This window comes from Arachis ipaensis, chromosome B6 (assembly GCF_059453495.1).
Source record: "Arachis ipaensis isolate K30076 ecotype BB chromosome B6, ASM5945349v1, whole genome shotgun sequence".
In the NCBI taxonomy this organism is placed as follows: domain Eukaryota; kingdom Viridiplantae; phylum Streptophyta; class Magnoliopsida; order Fabales; family Fabaceae; genus Arachis; species Arachis ipaensis.
Window position 1 is genome coordinate 33923757 of NC_142441.1, and position 9858 is coordinate 33933614.

The window sequence follows — 9858 nt, forward strand, 5'->3', positions numbered from 1 at the left end:
AAGCATAAACTATCAATGTAAAGCTAATCTAGATTTTGATCTAAAACTAAAAGTAATCCTAATATCAATGTATCTGAATGTGTGTGGATGCGTGTTGAGTCTCTGCATGTTCCCTAGATTTAGTCTGTGCTTTTGGGCCGAAAACTGGGTTAAAACGCGGCCCAAAATCGTCTCCAATGTATTTTGCAATTTCTGCAGATCGCGCAGGTCACGCGTATGCGTCGTCCACGCGATCGCGTCGTTCGGCTATTTTCCTTGCCACGCGTTCGCGTCAGGCACGCGTTCGCGTCATTCGTGCAGACTCCACTCCACGCGTTTGCGTCAGGCACGCATTCGCGTCGCTGCGATTTCTTCATTTCACGCGCTCGCGTGAGCCATGCGTTCGCGTCAGTGTTCGCTGGTTATCTCCTTAGTTTCTTGTGTTCCTTCCATTTTTGCAAGCTTCCTCTCCATTCTCCAAGCCATTCCTGCCCTATGAAGCCTGAAACACTTAACATACGGATCATGGCATCGAATGGTATAAAGGAGAATTAAAATATACAAATTAAAGGTCTCTAGGAAGCAAGTTTTCAACCATAAACAATACTAGGAAGGAATTATAAAATCATGCAATCCATATGAATAAGTAGGTAAAGACTTGATAAAACCACTCAATTAAACACAATATAAATCATAAAATAATGGTTTATCACTGAGTCAAGAGCTAGTTTCACTGTATTCTTGGCTCTCTTTTCGTTCTTTTGCTTATTTATATCTATAATCTTTAGGTTTCTTAGCACGCAAGTAGTTCTGTTTCTTGAGCGTTGCGCTTTTTATTTTGCGATATTGTGTTACCCATTTTTCAAGGCAGGAGTTAAGTATTATTATTATTATTATTATTATTATTATTATTATTATTATTATTATTATTATTATTATTATTATTATTATTATTATTATTATTATTATTATTATTATTATTATTATTATTATTATTATTATTATTATTATTATTATTATTATTATTATTATTATTATTATTATTATTATTATTATTATTATTATTATTATTATTATTATTATTATTATTATTATTATTATTATTATTATTATTATTATTATTATTATTATTATTATTATTATTATTATTATTATTATTATTATTATTATTATTATTATTATTATTATTATTATTATTATTATTATTATTATTATTATTATTATTATTATTATTATTATTATTATTATTATTATTATTATTATTATTATTATTATTATTATTATTATTATTATTATTATTATTATTATTATTATTATTATTATTATTATTATTATTATTATTATTATTATTATTATTATTATTATTATTATTATTATTATTATTATTATTATTATTATTATTATTATTATTATTATTATTATTATTATTATTATTATTATTATTATTATTATTATTATTATTATTATTATTATTATTATTATTATTATTATTATTATTATTATTATTATTATTATTATTATTATTATTATTATTATTATTATTATTATTATTATTATTATTATTATTATTATTATTATTATTATTATTATTATTATTATTATTATTATTATTATTATTATTATTATTATTATTATTATTATTATTATTATTATTATTATTATTATTATTATTATTATTATTATTATTATTATTATTATTATTATTATTATTATTATTATTATTATTATTATTATTATTATTATTATTATTATTATTATTATTATTATTATTATTATTATTATTATTATTATTATTATTATTATTATTATTATTATTATTATTATTATTATTATTATTATTATTATTATTATTATTATTATTATTATTATTATATTACTACTACTACTACTACTACTACTACTACTACTATTTCTATTTTTAGAGGTCGTAATACCTTACTATCTCAGTCTTATGACTTAAGCATAAGATTAAGTATGGTAGGGTGTTACATTATGGTATCAGAGCAGTTCGTTCCTATAGAGCCTGAGGGACGGACTGACTATGCTTCTGGGCATACTCTGGGTGTCTATACATGCTATTTAGGGTATCTAACTGATATATGTGGCATGAATGCTCATGAGCATGCATCTGGGACTTTGAAATACTAGACTGGGGATATTGAGACTGATCACCTTGATATCACTTGTTTGGTATCAACAGGAACCAAATGGCGTCTCGTGGGCGCCGTCGTGAGTACAATCAAGGTCGAGGACGGAGAGTTAATGAGGTATCCATACCGGTAGATAGTTTGATTGAGATCGTGACCGCAATGACGAGTGTTGTTGCTACTATTGGTGCTGTTGCTGCTGCGACCATCCGAGTAATGGATGGGGTGGAATCACAAGCTGGAATTGGCAACAATGGTGGTAATGAATATGAAGGTGGACATAATGTTCCGAGTACGGGGGTACCAGTGGGTTATTTGGAGTAAGTTAACACGGGTCAGGCAATGGGAGAAAGCTCAAGGAGGACTGAGGTAGCAGGGAGTAATCGCCAAGAACCCTTCACAAAGAGAAAGGGAAAGATTACACCTAGGAATCTGAATTTCAAAAAGAATTGTTTTGTCGCTTCACACTCTCAGCGCCGGAACAATGACCGAAGGAATGACAACCGTCTGGATCCGAACTTAGAATGGCAAACCAGTACCCAACCAGATGACTTAAGATGCCCAAGATGTAAGAAGTACCATCCAAATAGACCATGCAGGGCCGGATTAGGTGTATGTTACAAGTACGGAAAGCTGGGGCATATAGCTCGAGACTGTCCACATAGGAAGCGCCAGAATACAGCTGAATCCGATTCTCAGACCTGAGATAACCATGAACTAGCAGTTGAGTTTTTAGCTACCTTACATATCATTAATATATAATATCCGATTGTGAAGCATGACAAGTTTTGATGATCATAGAGTCTGAGCCGATGGTTAGTCGAAGACTATTAGTTGTTGAGATAGGGCGATACTTAGCTAACTTAGATGTGTGGCTAGGTTCTTGAAGGATAAGAATCAGAATGACGAAATGGAAGCAGGGTGGATTATACTTAAGGAATTGGACCTGTCGAGAGCTATGCAGAGTTACCCTTTGAAATCCAGTGACGTTAAAGACTTCGAGGAAGAGGAATAGAGCGGATTTAACCTTTAGTTGCTAATTGATTAAGGGACAAGTAAAGGTGAGACCAAATTTCTATACGAGAGATTTTTCGAGACCATTTTTGAAGATGTACCAGAACTTCCACCTTAGAGAGAACGTGAGTCTACGATAGACTTAGTGCCAACAGCCGGATCAGTGTTGATTGCACCACGAGTGAAGACATCATTATAATCAGTAAAACTCAAGACTGAGTTGAAGGGAGTACTGGAAGAGAGAATCGTCCAACTAAGTGTTTCTTTGCGAGAGTGCACTAACTAATCTTCACGGCTTAATCTAGCCTTTCTCTTGTGGCTTACATTGAAAACTCTATCTTGAGTCTTTCCTGTAAAAGCCCAACTCGTCGTTCTTCTGATTCTATTCCTTACTCGTATAAGGCTTGTCTCTTTTGGAATAAGCCTGAACTCGTCCTAATATAATCACGTAACCCTTGAATTCTGGAGACCTGCGGTGCGTGGAGTTGCTCTCTTGTGGAAATCGCATTCCTTTAAAGTCAACTATAATCTATTCAATTCGACTTGCCCTATTCTTTCTATTCAAGCTTTGATTCGAACTTCTTCTCTAAGATGCAACTAGGTTTCTTTTCATGTGCATTCCATTAGTTTTGTACGACTCCGGCCAACCATATGCAAGATTCTCTTTTAAATTCTTGTGAACACTATTTGTGTTACTCGTACGTCCCTTTGAACATAACATTTCTTTGAAAAATCAACTTGTATTAGATTCTGCATCGCGCATAACTCTTAGATGCAATTATTAGGGTGTATGTCAATCTTTTAGAGCAAGACTTTTGAACATGAAAGTAAACCAGCGACAACACGAGGGAATTCAAAACCTTAATCCCCACTGATCATATCGCTCGTGACTAAATAGATGAGATAAAGTGCACCGTGTGGACGAAATACCAGGATACGATGGAAGCCTCTGAGCCATAGAAAGAAGATTGATCTTTATGCCAATGCTTATAACTCTTAAGCCTAATGAACCATTTAGGGAATGACTATGATGTATTATTGGAAGACCTGAGATACGTGCTGACGCAATATCATAAGATTGTAGTAGACGCCCTAAGCAAGAAGTTTCTAAGGGACTCTTGGACGCTAATTTCAAAAGAGGAAATGCTAGATAAGTTAAAGTTCTGAGTTGGAGATGAGAGTGTAGAATGGGAATGTCGGACTAAATCCATTGTCAATTTACAACATGGTATCAATGAGATACGGGATGTGTAACGAGACAATAAGGAGCCGCTAAAGATGTCGAAATCTGGTAAACCAAAAAGGGAATCAAGAAGGGATTTATATGCCCAATGCCGAAATAGAGATCGTAGGGTCGAGGACTTAGGGAGCGCAATAATAGTGATAAGGAGCTACGAAGAGTATTGAAACCTATTGAATCAAGAAGATACCGAGAAGGAGTTATGTGTCTAAATTAGAAGTTGACACGAGAAATTATTGTCCAAAACTTACGATAAAGAATTTTCGAAGTTACCGTGAAACTGCCAAGACGTACCGTGAATCAAAGAAGATGTTTTTGGGTAAATAAAAATAAAGAATAAAGTGGCAGTGCATGCGATGGCATGTTAAAGCATGAGAAAGTAAAGGGAGACCACCAGAAGCCATTCAGAATGCTTGATGAGCGGATAATTTATACGCTTTTTGGCATTGTTTTTACATAGTTTTTAGAATGATTTAGTTAGTTTTTAATATATTTTTATTAGTTTTTAAATAAAATCACATTTCAGGACTTTACTATGAGTTTGTGTGTTTTTCTGTGATTTCAGGTAATTTCTGGTTGAAATTGAGGGACTTGAGCAAAAATCTGATTCAGAGGCTGAAGAAGGACTGCAGATGCTGTTGGATTCTGACCTCCCTGCACTCGAAGTGAATATTTTGGAGCAACAGAAACCCAATTGGCGCACTCTCAATTGCGTTGGAAAGTAGACATCCAGGGTTTTCCAGCAATGTATAATAGTCCATACTTTGCCCAAAATTAGACGATGCAAACTGGCGTTTAACGCCAGCTTTCTGCCCTATTCTGGCGTTAAACGCCAGAAACAAGTTGCAAAGCAGAGTTAAACGCCAGAAACAAGTTACAAACTGGCATTTAACTCCAAGGAAGACCTCTACATGTGAAAGCTTCAATGCTCAGCCCAGGCACACACCAAGTGGGCCCGAAAGTGGATTTCTGCATCATTTACTTATCTCTGTAAACCCTAGTAACTAGTTTAGTATAAATAGGACTTTTTACTATTATATTTACATCTTTGGATCTTTGATCAGTTTTATGCTATCTTAGACTTTCATTGGGGCTGGCCATTTGGCCATGCCTGGACCATTATCACTTATGTATTTTCAACGGTAGAGTTTCTACACACCATAGATTAAGGTGTGGAGCTCTGCTATTCCTCATGAATTAATGCAAAGTACTATTGTTTTTCTATTCAACTCAAGCCTATTTCTTCTCTAAGATATTCATTCGCACACAAGAACATGATGAATGTGATGATTATATGACACTCATCACCATTCTCACTTATGAACGCGTGATTGACAACCACTTCCGTTCTACATGAAAACAAGCTAGAGTGTGTATCTCTTGGACTCCTGGTCCACGATGCATGGTTGCCTCTCCTGACAACAGAGCCTTCCATTCCGTGAGATCAGAGTCTTCGTGGTATAAGCTAGAATCACTTGGCAGCATTTTTGAGATCCGGAAAGTCTAAACCTTGTCTGTGGTATTCCGAGTAGGATCTGGGATGGGATGACTATGACAAGCTTCAAACTCGCGACTGTAGGGCGTAGTGACAGACGCAAAAGGATAGTAAATCCTATTCCTACACGATCGAGAACCAACAACTGATTAGCCACGCAGGAAACCGTAGAGGACCATTTTCACTAAGAGGACGGGATGTAGCCATTGACAACAGTGATGCCCAACATACAGCTTGCCATGGAAAGGAGTAAGAAGGATTGAATGAAGACAATAGGAAAGCAGAAAATCAGAAGGAACAAAAGTATCTCCACACGCTTGTCTGAAATTCTCACCAATGAATTACATAAGTATGTCTATCCTATCTTATATTTTATTTATATTTTAACTATCAATTCACTATAACCATTTGAATCTGCCTGACTGAGATTTACAAGGTGACCATAGCTTACTTCAAGCCGACAATCTCCGTGGGATTGACCCTTACTCACGTAAGGTTTATTACTTGGATGACCCAGTGCACTTGCTGGTCAGTTGTGCGAAGTTGTGAAAAAGAACTAAGATTATGAATGTGCGTATTAAGTTTTTGGCGCCGTTACCAAGGAATGAACAATCACGATTTCGTGCACCAAGTTTTTGGCGCCGTTACCAGGGATTGTTCGAGTTTGGACAACTGACGGTTCATCTTGTTACTCAGATTAGGTAATTTTATTTTAATTTTAAGTTTTTGTTTTTATTCTTTTTATTTTCGAAAAATTTTCAAAATATATATATAAATTATTCTATGTTCTTCAGAATTTTTAAGAATGAATTCTAGAGTTTCATGAGATGTGTTGAATCCTGGCTGGCTGTAAAGCCATGTCTAATCCTTTGGACCGAGGTTTCAACTATCATTAGAGAAGAGCTTCTTTGTCTTTCTCAGCAATTTAGCTTTTGTATGTAATGATCTGCTAAAGCTTGGTTGGCCATTGGCCATGTCTAGTGTTTTGGACCGGAGCTTTCACTGAAAGCTTGGCTGGCTAGTGAGCCATGTCTAATTCCTGGACTGGAGCTTTAGACTAGCATTGCATGATTCCTGGAATTCTCATTAAAAGTTTTGAAATCCTTATTTTTCTTTTTCCAATTAATTTTTGAAAAATCCAAAAAAAAATTTAATAAATCATAAGACCAAAAATATTTTATGTTTCTTGTTTGAGTCAAGTGTCAATTTTTAAGTTTGGTGTCAATTACATGTGTTTTAATTTCCCTTTAATTTTTGAAAATTCATCAAATGTTCTTCATTGATATTCAAATTGTTCTTGATAATTTGCTTTGTTTGATCTTCGCATTTTTATGTTTTGTGTCTTTTCTTGTTTCTCATATGCATTTTCAATTTGTTAGTGTCTAAAGTTTGAAAATTTCTAAGTTTGGTGTCTTGCATGTTTTTCTTTTCTTAAAAATTTTCAAAAATAAGTCTTGATGTTCATCTTGATCTTCAAAGTGTTCTTGATGTTCATCTTGACATTCAAAGTGTTCTTGTATGCATTAGTTGTTTTGATTCATAATTTCTATGTTTTGTGTCAATTTCGTGTTTTTCTCTTTCATCATTAAAAATTTAAAAATCAAAAAAATATCTTTCCCTTTTTCTTCTCATAAATTTTGAAATCTTGGTTTGATTTAGTCAAAAAGTTTTAAAATTTAGTTGTTTCTTGCTAATCAAGTCAAAATTTCAATTTAAAAATTCTACCCTTTTCAAATCTTTTTCAAAAATCAAACCTTTTTCATTTTTTACTTTATTTTCGAAAATTTTTAAAATTAATTTTCAAAATCTTTTTCTTATTTTTACTTCATATTTTCGAATTTATTACTAACATTTAATATTTTGATTCAAAAATTTCAAGTTGTTACTTGCCCATTAAGAAAGGTTCAATCTTTAAAATTTTAAAATAATATCTTTTTGTTTCTTGTTAGTCAAGTAATCAACTTTAATTTTCAAAATCAAATCTTTTTAAATTTCCTTTTCAAATCTTTTTCAAAATATCTTTCAATCATATCTTTTTCAATTTTAATTTCAAAATCTTTTTCTAACTTCCTATCTATTCAAATTTGATTTTCAAATCTTTTTCAATTAACTACTTGACTTTTTATTTGATTTTAAAAGTTTTCTATTTCAATCATATCTTTTTCAAAACCACCTAACTAATTTTCTCTCTCTAATTTTTGAAAATCCCCTATTCCTTTTTCAAAAATTCCTTTTAATTAACTAATTATTTTAAATTTTAATTTTAGTTTTATTCCTTTTCATATTTTCGAATTCTAACTAATAATTAAAATAAAAATAAAAATATTTTTCCTTTTATTTTAATTTAAATTGGAATTTCTTTCTTCTCCTTCTTCTATCCTTCTCTTCTTCTACTCACATAAAGGAATCTCTATACTGTGACATAGAGGAATCCATATTTTCTTTTCTGTTCTCTTCTTTTTCATATGAGCAGGAACAAGGTCAAGAACATTCTTGTTGAAGCTGATCCTGAACCTGAAAGGACTCTGAAGAGGAAGCTAAGGGAAGCTAAAGCACAACTCTGGAGAAAATCTGACAGAAATCTTCGAAAAAGAAGGAGATATGGCCAAACCTAATAACAATGTTGGAGATGCAAGGAAGATGCCTGGTGAATTTACTGCACCAAATTCCAACTTACATGGAAGAAGCATCTCACTTCCTGCGATTGGAACAAACAACTTTGAGCTTAAGCCCCAATTAGTTTCTCTAATGCAGCAGAATTGCAAGTTCCATGGACTTCCAATGGAAAATCCTCATCAGTTTTTAGCTGAATTCTTGCAAATCTATGACACTGTCAAGACCAATGGAGTTGATCCCGAGGTCTACAGGCTTATGCTTTTTCCTTTTGCTGTAAGAGACAGAGCTAGAACATAGTTAGATTCACAACCTAAGGATAGCCTGAACTCTTGGGATAAGCTGGTCAGTGCTTTCCTGGCCAAATTCTTTTCACCTCAAAAGATGAGCAAGCTTAGAGTGGAAATCCAAACCTTCAGACAAAAGGAAGGAGAATCCCTCTATGAAGCTTGGGAAAGATACAAGCAACTGATCAAAAAGTGTCCTACTGACATGCTTTCAGAATGGAGCATCATAAGTATATTCTATGATGGTCTGTCTGAATTATCAAAGATGTCATTGGACCATTCTATAGGTGGCTCCATTCACCTAAAGAAAATGCCTGCAGAAGCTCAGGAACTCATTGACATGGTTGCAAATAACCAGTTCATGTACACTTCTGAAAGGAATCCTGTGAGTAATGGGACGCCTCAGAGGAAGGGAGTTCTTGAAATTGATACTCTTAATGCCATATTGGCTCAGAACAAAATATTGACTTAGCAAGTCATATGATTTCTCAGAGTCTGAATGGATTACAAGCTACATCCAACAGTACTAAAGAAGCATCTTCTGAAGAAGAAGCTTATGATCCTGAAAACCCTGCAATAGCAGAGGTGAATTACATGGGAGAACCCTATGAAAACACCTATAATCCTTCATGGAGAAATCATCCAAATTTCTCATGGAAGGACCAACAGAAGCCTCAACAAGGCTTTAATAATGGTGGAAGAAACAGGTTTAGCAATAGCAAGCCTTTTCCATCATCCTCTCCGCAACAGACAGAGAATTCTTAGCAGAATTCATCTAGCTTAGCAAATATAGTCTCTGATCTATCTAAGGCCACCCTAAGTTTCATGAATGAAACAAGGTCCTCCATTAGAAATTTGGAGGCACAAGTGGGCCAGCTGAGTAAAAGAGTCACTGAAACTCCTCCCAGTACTCTCCCAAGCAATACAAAAGAAAATCCCAAGAGAGAGTGCAAGGCCATAACCATAACTAACATGGCCGAACCTGGAGAGAGTGAGGAGGACGTGAGTCCCAGTGAGAAAAGCCTCATGGGACGTCCTCTAGACAGAAAGGAGTTTTCCTTTGAGGAACCAAAGGAATCTGAG

The 9858-nt window shown here is 33.9% G+C and overlaps 1 non-coding gene and 1 pseudogene across 1 annotated transcript; one reads left to right on the forward strand and one right to left on the reverse strand.

Annotated features, from left to right (window-relative positions):
* The first annotated feature begins 2186 nt into the window (after positions 1 to 2186).
* Positions 2187 to 2831, forward strand: LOC148555098 (uncharacterized; annotated as a pseudogene).
* Positions 2832 to 8878: 6047 nt separating this feature from the next.
* Positions 8879 to 8986, reverse strand: LOC148555099 (small nucleolar RNA R71). The gene has a single exon (XR_015887847.1). It is a non-coding gene; the product is annotated as a small nucleolar RNA R71 (small nucleolar RNA).
* Positions 8987 to 9858: the final 872 nt, after the last annotated feature.